Source organism: Microcebus murinus, chromosome X (genome assembly GCF_040939455.1).
Source record: "Microcebus murinus isolate Inina chromosome X, M.murinus_Inina_mat1.0, whole genome shotgun sequence".
NCBI lineage: Eukaryota > Metazoa > Chordata > Mammalia > Primates > Cheirogaleidae > Microcebus > Microcebus murinus.
Window position 1 is genome coordinate 7,512,872 of NC_134136.1, and position 12,677 is coordinate 7,525,548.

The 12,677-nt window shown below is 39.3% G+C and overlaps 1 non-coding gene across 1 annotated transcript; it reads left to right on the top strand.

Moving 5' to 3' along the window:
• Positions 1-1,097: 1,097 nt before the first annotated feature.
• On the top strand, positions 1,098-1,203 carry LOC142866035 (U6 spliceosomal RNA). The gene has a single exon (XR_012916107.1). It is a non-coding gene; the product is annotated as a U6 spliceosomal RNA (small nuclear RNA).
• Positions 1,204-12,677: the final 11,474 nt, after the last annotated feature.

Genomic DNA, 12,677 nt, shown 5'->3' on the forward strand with positions numbered 1-12,677 from the left:
GCTCAGGCTGGTTTCGAACTCCTGACCTTGAGCGATCTTCCCACCTCGGTCTCCCAGAGTGCTAGGATTACAGGCGTGAGCCACCGCGCCTGGCCTGTGAAGCTATTTTATGGATGTTGTTAACATATACAGTCAATTGACTCGAAGTAAAGGAGATTGCCCTCAATAATGTGGGTGGCCCTCATCCAATCACTTGAAGAACTTAAGAGAAAACCTCATGTTTCCTGGAGAAGAAAGAATTCTACCTCAAGATCACAGCATTGCCTCCTGCAAAGTTCCCAGCCCGATGGCCTGCCCTGTGGATTTCAGACTTGACATAATTTAGTCCACAGGGACCTTGCTCGCCTTCCACAATCGCATGAACCAATTCCTTAAGCTAAATCTCTTATATTTATAAACACAATATATGTATATATCCTATTTGTCCTATATTTCTGAAAAACTCTGACTGATACAGATTTTGATCCCAAGAGTAGTTCCAAAGGAACAGAATCTTAAGGATGAGTTTTCAGAATTGGTTCTGAAGTCTCTGGAATTGCTTTTCTGATCTGATTAGGTTTAAATGCACTAATGATTCTATTTACAGTGGTAAAGAGGACACTGGGAACAAAGGAAATGATCAGACTTTTCAGAAACCAGAACACCAGCTGTGAACTGATATTAATTCTAGGAGACCCAAAATAACACTGTGTTCCACCAGTCAGAGTAGGGGTCTATGGAGATTAGGTGTTCAATGGAGTTTTAGCTCAGATCTACCTCACAGTGGACCCAGTAGGTCCCTGAACCTCTCCTGTGGTTATTTCTCCAGCTGTGGAAGGTATAATTGGAATAGACACAGCCAGCAATTGGGAGAATCACCACATTGATTCTCTGACTTGTGGATTGGAAGCGATTATGGTACGAAAGGCCAAGTAGAAGCTGCTAGAACTGCTTGTACTTAGGAAAATAGTAAACCAAAAGCAATACTGCATTCTTGAAGGGATTGCAAAGATTAAGGCCACCACCAAGGACTTGCTTCAAGGGTGCAGGAGTGGTGATTCCCACCACACCCCTAGTCAACTCACCTATTTTGCTTGGGCAGAAAATAGATGGATCTTGTGCCCACTTCGGCAGCACATATACTAAAATTGGAACAATACAGAGAAGATTAGCATTGCCCTGTGTAAGGATGACATGCAAGTTCGTGAAGCATTTCATATTTTTAAGAAATGATAAATGTTTGAGGTGATAGATATGCTAATTTCATGATTTGATCATTATACAATGTGTACAAGTATTGAAATATCACATCGTACCCCACAAATATGTACAATTATTATGTGTCAGTTTTAAAAAAGAAAAAAAAATGAATCTTTGGGAATGACAGTGGATGATCATAAGCTTACCCAGGTGGCGACTCCAGTTGGAGCTGCTATACCAGATGTGGTTTCGTTGCTTAAACAAATCCATACATCTTCTGGTATCTGGTGTGCAGTTTTTAATCTGGCAAATGCCTTTTTTCCCCTCCATGCCTGTTAGTAAAGACAACCAGAAGAAGTTTGCTTTCATCTGGCAAAGCCAGCAATACTGTCCTATCCCAGAAGTATACCAACTCTGCACCCTATGTCGTAATTTAGTTCACAGGGACGTTGCTTGCCTTTCCCTTCCACAAGACACCACACTGACTCATTGCATTGATGACATTATGCTGATTGGACCTAGTGAGCCAGCAGTGGCAACTACTGTAGATTTGTTGGAAAGACATTTGCATGTCAGAGGTGAGAAATAAGTCAAAAATAAAACTGGGCTTTTCACATCAGTGAAATTTTTATGGTTCCAAGGGTGTGGGGTATTTCAAGAGATCCTTTCTAAAGTGAAGGTTAGTTGTGGCATCTGGCTCTTTCTTTTTTTTTTTTTTAATTATTTTTTTTATTTTGGTATATTATGGGGGTACAGATTTTAAGGTTTCAATAAATGCCCATTTCCCCCCTCCCCCCAAAAGTCTGAGTCTCCATCATGACCATCCCCCAGATGGTGCACATCTCACTCACTATGTATGTATATACCCGCCCCCCTCCCCCCTCCCACCTGCCCAATACCCTATTACTGTAGCACCTATGTGTCCACTTAGGTGCTACTCAGTTAATACCAGTTTGCTGGAGAATATATCTGGTGCTTGTTTTTCCATTCTTGGGATACTTCACTTAGTAGTATGGGTTCCAGCTCTAACCAGGAAAATATAAGGTGTGCTATATCACCATTGTTTCTTAGAGCTGAATAGTACTCCATGGTGTACATATACCACATTTTATTAATCCATTCTTGGATTGATGGGCACCTGGGCTGTTTCCACAGCCTTGCAATTATGAATTGTGCTGCTATAAACATTCGAGTGCAGGTGTCTTTTTTGTAGAGTGTCACTGGATCATTTGGGTAGATGCCCAGCAATGGGATTGCTGGATCAAATGGTAGATTCACTTGTATCGCTTTAAGGTATCTCCATATTGCTTTCCACAGAGCATCTGGCTCTTTCTGCAACCAAAAAGTTGCACAACACCCAGCAGGCCTCCTTAAACTTTTGGGGCAACATAGTCCTCATTCAGGTGTGCTACTCTGACCCATTTACTGAGTGACCTAAAAAGCTGCTAGTTTTGAGTAGGGCCCAGAACGAGAGAAGGCTCTGCAACTGGTCTAGGCTGCCACACAAGCTGCTCTGCCGAGTGGACCATATGTTCCAGCAGATCCAATGGTGCTTGAAGTGTCAGTGGCAGATAGACATCCTGTTTGGAGCCTTTGGCAGACCACTATAGGTGAATCATAGCACATGCCCTTAGGAATTTGGAGCAAAGCCCTGCCTTCCTCTACAGATAATTACTTTCCTTTTCAGAAACAGCTTTTGTCTTGCTAATGAACCTTTGTAGAGACTGGATGCTTAACCTTGGGCTACCAAGTTGCCATGTGACCTGAGCTGCCCATCGTGGCTATTATCTGACCCACCAAGCCATAAAGTTGGGCATGGACACCAGCACTCAATCATTGAAATGGAAGCGATATATGAGGTTGGGCTTGAGTAGGCCCCAAAAGGCACAAGTAGGTTACATGAAGAAATGGCTCAAATGCCAATGGCCCCACTCTTGCTATACTACCCCTTCTCTTCCAGCCTGCACCTACATCCTCACAGGAGTTCTCTATGATAAGTTGAATGAAGAAGAGGAAATGAGCGTGGTGTACAGATGGTTCTTCATGATATGCAGGCACCACCTAAAAGTGGACAGCTCTACCTCTATAGCCCCTTTCTGGGACATCTCTGAAAATAGTGGAGGGAAATCCTCCCAGTGGGCAGAATGCTGAACATTGCACATTGAACCTGGGCATTCATTTTTATTTAGAAAGAGAAACAGCCAGAAATATGAGTGTATATTGATTCATGGACTGTGTCCAGTGGGTTAGGTGAATGGTCAGGGACTTGGAAGGAACATGATTGGAAAATTGGTGATGAGGAGGTATAAGGAAAAGGTATCTGAGTAGACCTATCTGAATGGGCAAAAAGACCTGAAGATATTTGTGTCCCATGTGAATGCTCACCAAAGAATGACCTCAGCAGAGGAGGATTTTTATAATCAAGTGGATAGGATGACCTGTTCTGTGGATAACAGTCATCCATTTTCCCCAGCTACTCCTGCCATTGCCCAATGGACTCATTTGCAAAGTGGCCATGGTGGTAGGAATGGTAGTTATCCATGGACTTAGCAACATGGACTTCAGTTCACAAAGCGTGATATGGCTATACCCACTGCTGAGTGCTCAATCTGCCAGCAGGAGAGACCATCACTGAGTCATTCCCCAGAGTGATCAGGAAGTTACTGGTGTCAAGTTCATTATATTCAACCACTTCCACCATGGAGGGGCCAGCATTTTATTCTTAGTAGACTAGAAACTCACTTTAGAGCACATAATGTTTTTGCCCAAATTACCATCTATGGACTTAGAGAGTGCCTTATTCACCACCATGGTATTCTACCCAACATTGCTTCCCATCAAGGAACTGAGTTTGCACATGAAGTGTGGCAAGGGGCCTATATTCATGGAATTCACTGGCCTTACCATGTTCCCCATTATCCAGAAGCAGCTGGCTTGATAGAATAATGAAATGACCTTTTGAAGACTCAAAGTACTAGCTAGGTGGCAATACCTTGTAGGGCTAAGGCATGTTATTTAGGAGCCTGTATATGCTCTAAGTCAGTGTCCAATATATGGTGCTGTTTCTCCTGTAGCAAGGATTCTCAGATCCAAGAATCAAGGGGTAAAAATGAGAGTGGCATTACTCAGTATATCCTAGTTATCCACTGGCAACATTTTTGCATTCTATCTTTATGAAATTATGCTCTTCTGGTCTTTAGGTCTTAGTTCCAAAGGGTGGGATGCTTTCACCAGAATATACAACAATAATTCCATTGGGCTGGATGTTAAGACTGTCACCTTGCTACTTTGGGCTCTTCATGCCTCTAAGTCAACAGGCAATGAAGGAAGTTACTGTACTGGCTGGGGTGATTGATCCTGATTCCCAAGGGAAAGCTTGCAACTTGCAGGGCTTTTACTCCACAATGAAAGTTTAAGGAAGAGTATGTCTAGAATATGGTAGATCCCTTTAGAGGGTGTCTCTTAGTACTACCATGCCCTACGATTAAGGTCAACAGAAAACCACAGCCAGGCATAGTGGTGCATGCCTGTAGTCCTAGCTATTCCAAAAGCTGAGGAGGGAGGATTGTTTGAGTCCAGGTATTTGAAGACAGCCTGGGTGACATAGTGAGACCCTATCTCTAAAAACATAAAACAAAACAAAATCCCTGCAATAATACAATTCAACAGAACTACTAATTTCAGATCCTTCAGCAATAAAGGTTTGGGTTCCCCAATCAGGCAAAGAACCACGAGAAGCTGGGGTATTTGTTGAGGGCAAAGGGAATATGGAATGGGTAGTAGAAGAAGATTGTTTTATTAATAAATAACAGCTCTTAACATGTGACCAGTTGCAGAAATAAGGACTATAATTATTATGAGTATTTCCTTCTTATTTTGTTATATATATGTGCTTGTTTGTATATATATGTATATCAAATATCTTTTTCTTCCTGCTCTTATTTCCTTATATAAAATGTATTATTAATAGTTAACTGTATAGCACAGTATTTAAGTTACAGGATATCAGGAGAAGAGTAAACATCACCCTAGGACTTTGCATCCTCTTAAGGAGAAAGGGTTAACACATTTTCAGTTGTACATAGGATAGTTGTGTTTTGTTAGGCGGAAGTATGAGTTTGTTATTGTCTCTGTTTGGAGATATGTGTATGAGTGCCAATTTGGCAAGGGGTGAATTGTGATAGTTCATTTTACATGTCAACTTGGCTAGTTTACAGTGCCCAGTTATTTAATCAAACATCGATTTACATGTTTCTGTGAAGGCATTTTGTGAGTGTAGTTAACATCTACAATTGAAATAAAGGAGATTACCCTTGATAATGTAGATGGGCCTCATCCAATGAGTTTCAGGCTGTAAGAGAAAAGCCTGAAGTTTTCTGGCAAAGAAATTTTGTCAAGACTGAAGCATCACATTCTGCCAAGTTTCCAGCACGCTGGTTTGCCCTACAGATTTCCAAGTCAAGACTCCAGAATCAACTCTTGCCTGAGTTTCCAGCCTGTCCTACAGATTTCAGACTTGCCAGGCCCCACAATCATGTAAGCCAATTCCTTAAAATAAATCTTCTATATGTCTTATATGTATCTTACATATCTTATTATATTTATTTATAAAATATGTATATTTACTTATTCATCTCTCATTGGTCTGTTTCTTGGAGAATCCTCACTGATACAAGTGTAGACGGATAATTTTAAATAGGATAGTCAGGAAAGGTAACATTTGAGTACCACTTATATTTCCATCAATAGTTTATACTTTTTATTTTTAATGCATTAAAAAAAGAACTTCTACTATTTATTTTTTAATTAAACTTTTCATTTTAAGATAATGTAGATTCACATGCGGTTTATTGCTCTTTTCAAAGAGCTAGATTTTGCTTTTTAGTTTTTTTAAATTTTCTCATCTTATCTTTATTATTTCCTGCCTTCTGTATGCTTTAAGTTTGTTTTGCTCTTCTTTCTCTAGTTTTTTGAGGTCAAATTTTAGATTATTGTTTTGAGACAATTTCTGTTTTCTAATGTAAACATTTAGTACTCTCAAATTCTCTCTTACCACTGCTTTAGCTGCATCCCACATATTTTGTATCTTCATTTGCATTTAATTTTATATATTTCTTTTTCTTTGAGACTTCCTCTTCAACTCATGGATTATTTAGAAATGTGTTTAGTTTCCACATGTTTCATGATTTTCCTCTTGTCTTTCTGTTACTGATTTTTAGTGTGATTCCATTAAGATCAGATAACACATTCTGTATGATTTCTGTTCCTTTAAATTTGCTGAGGTTTGTTTTATGGCCCAGGATATGGTCTATCTTGGTGAATGTTTCATGAGGACTTAAAAATATGTATTCTGCTGTTCAGGGTGGAGTTTCCTATATATGACTGATCCTATTGGTTGATGGTGATGATCACGTCTTCTGTATCCCTGCTGATTTTCTGTGTATTCTATCAATTGCTAAGAGTTGAAGTGTTGAAGTCCCTAATTATAATTGTGGATTTGTGTATGTCTCCTTTCAGCTCTATAGATTTTTGCTTCATGAATTTTGAGGCTTCGTTTTTTTTTTCTTTTTTTCTTTTTTTTTATTTCGGCATATTATGGGGGTACAGATTTTAAGGTTTCAATAAATGCCCATTTCCCCCCCGCCCCCCACAAGTCTGAGTCTCCAGCATGACCATCCCCCAGATGGTGCACATCTCGCTCATTATATATGTATATACCCTCCCGAGGCTTCGTTTTTTTATATGTTCACTTTTGGGATTATCAAGTCTCCTTGGTAGACTGATATTTTTATCATATATAAAGATATTCCTTGTCTCTGAAGTCGACTTTAACATTTTTGGAGCCACTTCTACTATTTTTTAAATTAATACTTGGCATATCTCTTTCTATCTTTTTCTTTTAACTTACCTATATCATTGAATTTGCAATGAGTTTATTGTAACCAGCACATAGGTTGTGTTTTTTTTTGTTTTTTTTTTTTTTTTTTTTTTTTTGAGACAGAGTTTCACTTTCTTGCCCAGGCTAGAATGAGTGCCGTGGTATCAGCCTAGCTCACAGCAACCTCAAACTCCTGGGCTCAAGCAATCCTCCTGCCTCAGCCTCCCGAGTAGCTGGGACTACAGGCATGCGCCACCATGCCCGGCTAATTTTTTCTCTCTATATTAGTTGGCCAATTAATTTCTTTCTATTTATAGTAGGGACAGGGTCTCTGTCTTGCTCAGGCTGGTTTCGAACTCCTGACCTTGATTGATCCGCCCGCCTCGACCTCCCAGAGTGCTAGGATTACAGGCGTGAGCCACTGTGCCCGGCCTATTTTTTTTTTTTTATCTACTTGATCAATCTTTGCTTTTTGAGTGATGTATTTAGATCATTTACATTTAAGGTGATTATTTATTTGTGAATGCTTAAGTCTACCATTTTATTATTTGTTTTCTGTTTGTGTTCACTGTTTCTTGTTCTTCTGTCTCTTCTTGCCCTCCTGTGGATTACTTGACTAATTTTCACAATTTCATCTGGATTTATTTATAGTGTTTTTGACTGTATTACTTTGTATAGCCTTCTTAGTGGTTGCTCTGGGTATCAAAATATACTTATATGACTTCTTAAAGCCTTCTGGTATCAAAGTTTTACTGTCTTGAGTGAAATGTGGAAAATTGACTTTCATTTAGGTCCCTGTACCTTCCTTGCATTAAAATATTACTGTCTTGAGTATCAGATGGAGCTGTAAATTTTTTTGTTTCAGTCATCATATATGTTGTAGGTTGAATTGTGTCCCTTCCCCAAATGTTGAAACACTAACTCCCAGTACCTCACAATATGACCTTATTTGAAAATAGAGTCATTGCAAATGAGGTCATACTGGAGTAGGCTGGACTTTTAATCCAATATGACTGGTGTCCTTATAAGAAGAGAACAAGAGACACACAGGGGGAATGCTAGGTGATGTTGTAACTGCAGAGATTGACGTACTGCAGTTACAAGCCAAGGAACACCAAAGATTGCCAGCAAACCACCGGTAGCCAGGAAGAGACAAGGAAAGATTCTCCAATATTGGTTTCAGAGGGAGTATGACCCTACCAACACCTGGATTTTGGACTTCTAGCCTTCAGAACTGTGAGATAATAAATTTCTGTTGTTTCAGGGTACACAGTTTGTGATTCTTTGTTATACCAGCCATAGGAAACTAATACAGATTTTGGTTCTGGAAAATGGTATGCCCCACTCTCTTTTTTTCTCCTCTTCTCTGGGACTTTGATGATATGAATATTGGATATTTTATTATTGTTCCACAGATCTCTGAAGTTATATTCATGAGTTGAGAGTGATACTGGGTAGGGATGGGGAAGTTTGAGAAGAGAAGGCAAAGTGAAATAATTACTTTGGAGAATGGGAGAAAAATTTATTAGGGGAAATGGTGGGTTGCTAGGAATGGAGTAGGGCAGTATTAAGTGTGCATTTGACATTTGTGGTCATGAAATTAATGAGACTACACACTATAACATGCATCTTGTACATTTTGTCATGTATGAATGTTTGTATGTGTGTATGTGTATAACTCTTTAGGCCCATGTATAACTAAATACTTCAGGACTTAGAGTAACCTATGTTATTTTCCTTTTAAATAAGTCATTTAACTCCAAGTCAACTGTAATTTGTGAATGTCTGTACTGTTTCTTATAAGGCTATTTTGCTTCATTTTCAGGGGAAAGGTAAAGAAAATAACTTTTATAATATCACACTATAATAAAAGTTACCAGAGCCTCCTAAAATGTGTGTTTCTTGATTTCCCTGGCCTAGATTTTGATTTGGCCTCACAGATCATCTTGGTTAAAGTCTGGTTATCTGGTCAAACTGAGTCTGTACAAAGTTCTTAATTTCCCATTAGTGACACACATGGGCCATCATCATAGAAGGCAGGAAGGATGGCTAGATAGTTAGGTGCTGTGCTGTGGAATTGTACAATTTTACCTCCATTCTGGCTCTGTCACTTATTTTATCTGTGTGACCCTGGACAAGTTACTTAACCTCTCTATGCCTCAGTTTCAACATCTGTAAAATAGGGATAATAACAGAACTGACCTCATAAGGTTTGAGAAATTAACTGATGTATGTAAGGAACTTAATATGAAGCTTGTCAAACAGCTTGCTGGTTGGCCATTTTTATCTCTCAAGGGTCACTTTTGTGCATTCTTGGAGAGCTTCTCACTGAGGATCTCTGACTAGCTCCCCTGATGGCAATGACACCTCTTAGGCTGCCCACTTCTTACCTACCTCAGCTTCAGTCCATCCCACACAAATGCTCTTTTGCACTTATTTCACCTCTCTTGGGCAGTATTTCTTTAAAAAGTGGTCCCTGTTTAGCTCCCTAACTCCTAAGCGTCTGTTACCCAGAAAAGCACATCCTATTGTCTTGCTCTTTGGAGGACTTCTAGTCTTCCCAAGTGTGAATTCAATAGACCTTAAGTTTCCCAACTCCAGGGGACACTTGTTATGCAAATGACCCGCCGCTTGAGTCCCCTTTCACTTGGCTTGAGGTGAGGGAAAATACCCTAACTGATCCATGAGAGGCAGAGAAAAGAAACAGTGCACCAACAATTCTTCAAAGAAATCCTCCAACTGGAGTTCTCTAACCTCAACTCCTTAAATAGATGGGAATTAGGCGATGGGTTAATTGTGTTGAATAGTTTTCCGATCATGTCTTTGTGGGTTCTTTGGTACTTCATTTAATGATATTTAGGGTAGTGGTAATAGATGCTCATGCCTCCTCACCAGATATTTACATCTTCCCTTTCTTTTGGGACAGAATAGGATCGCACATCTCTGCTTACCATGAGATCAGATAAAGCTCATGTGACTTGTTTTGGCCAATGGACGAAAAGCTTCTAGCCATCAGCTTTAAGAGCCACTGTTGCAGTGGCCATAAAAGTAGTTGTTGAGTAGAACCCCCTTGCTGATATGCATTGGTAATGTATGAATGAGAAATATACTTTTGTGTGTCAAACCACTCATATTTTGGGGTTGTTTATTTTCACAGCAGAATTTAGTCCACCCCGACAGGAATATATTTGACCTTTATTTTTCTTGATCTTCAAGCTCTCTTTGTGAAATTCAAGACAACCGAAAAGGCTAACATTTTACATTCTGTTCAATTATTATTATTACTGTTTGTTCTTATTCTTATCACCTTTACATTGGAACTTGTGAAATTTTTCTGTGTATAGAAAAGAGACTGATAAGAGACTCAAAGAGACAGAGAACCTGATTTCAAGCCCTGATGCCAACACTAATTTTATGTATGTGAGCCTTCTAAGTTTTTCTCCAATATAAAACAGAGATATATAGTAATACCTCCCCTACTTACCTCACTGAGTTGTCTTAAGGATCAGTGAGATCATGGGGAAGAAAGTGCTTTGAAAACTCTAAAGTGCAACACAAACATAACATAAACCTGTGGCTCACGTCCCCAGGCTATGCATCGGAATGACCTGTAGGCCCTTTTCAAACGTATAATGTAATGTACTGGGAGGAATATGGAGAAGAAGCATTCAGTCAGACATTATTTCTGCACTCCTGTGCAGTTATTTGTGCAGGGAAATGTATCAATTCTTCATTGGACAGAATAATCTATGGTGGCTTTCAAGTGATCAAAAAACCTTCCAGGCATGTCTGATCTATATTCAGCACTATACCAGGCCATCTAAGAAACGCTAGAGAAGTCTAAGGTACAGCTCATGGCATCAGTATTGTATTCCTTAGCACATGGACTGTCACACTAGAAAACTAAATTTTTCCTTGGGGCCATGGTGTTTTGTTACAAAAATAGAATAAAAACTTTGAAAACAAAATGATCCTTTCTAATGTCATGAAAAATTTGTTATTTTTATTGTTTTCTGTGAGTGATTTATATGCAATTAAATGGTCACTATTAATTGTATCAGTAAGAACATCAACAAGTAAGGTTTTCAAGAACCAACTTCAGGGTTTTGCCCAGGGGACCACCCAACTTGTAACATGTATGCTACAGCATGGTAGCATGAGATGCCATGGTAAAGAGATGTGTGAGTTACATATGCTTCATGACGCCCCAGGCTCAAAACGAATGTGAGTTAAATACAACTCACACGGCAGTTAATGTGTTAAAATTGCTAAGAGAGTGGATGGTAAGTGTTCTTACCACAAAAATGATAACTATGTAAGGTAATGCATACGTTAGTTAGATTTGGCCATTCCACAATGTATATATACTTCAAAACATCATGTTGTACATGATAAATACATATAATTTTATCTATCAATTAAAAAATAAATACGATTTTTGAGGAAGAGGAATAACAATATTTTTTTTAAAAAAATGAAACAAAACCTATAATTCAGGCAGAGTGAGGACCTTAGTAAATCTTTTCCCCAAAAAAGCTATGAGGACCATTAACCTCGTTGCTGGATGAGGTGGCTGATCTGATTTGGAGCTCTGCTGAAGCCCAAATCCCTAGGGGCATTGTTGAAAACAATAGTGATCCATATGAAAAAATTAAAGGCCAATGTCATAGCTGTTTGAAGCTACAATACTGGTTGAGCAAGCTAGAGATCAGCCAAAAATTTTAAATAGAGATGTGGAGACTAAAATAACTGTGGATAGAAGGTTTTGGAAAGGCTTTCATATTCTTGGGGGATCTGGAAGTCTGTGTGCATGTGCAGGGCTAAGAACATAGTCAGGGAAAACCAGAGAGGGCCCCAGTTTTCTACTCACTCCCAGCTGATAGTGAGGCTCTACATAAGCAGAAAGTGAAAGCCAAGGCAGACCAACTAATTGCCTGAACTCTGAATGCATGTCCCAACTCTAAAATCATCTCAGCGAAGAGTGGAAACTTTGCTAGCTTAAGGCCTTTAAGTACAACCTGTTTACCATTGACCAAATATTGGTTGGCCACTAAGCAATACTGAACTAGGGATGACTCCTAGGAAGCTGTCTCAGTCCATCTGGGCTGCTATAATAAAAATACCATAGGCTAGATGATTTGTAAACAAAAGAAATTTATTGCTCGCAGTTACAGAGGCTGGGAAGTCCAAGTTCAAGGTGTCAGCAGATTCAGAGTCTGGTGAGGGCTCACTCTCTGCTTCAAAGATGGCACCTTCTCACTGCATCCTCACATGGCAGAAGGGCAAAGGGGCTCCCTCAAGCTTCTTTTATAAGGGCATTAATCCCATTCATGTGGGTAGAACCCTCATGACCTAATCACCTTTCAAAGGTCCCATCTCTTTGGGGGTTAGGTTTCAACATATAAACTTTGGAGGACATAAACATTCAGATCATAGGATAAGCCAGGCTTAAAAATAAAAACAAGAATTAATAAAACGACTGATTGTACACTTCCATGGTTGTACATTGGAGGGCAGACAGACACAAAAGCCTGACAAGGATCTCACAAGGAAAAAATCACAGACAAATATCCCTCATGAATACAGATGGAAAAATCCTCAACAAAATATTAGTAAATCC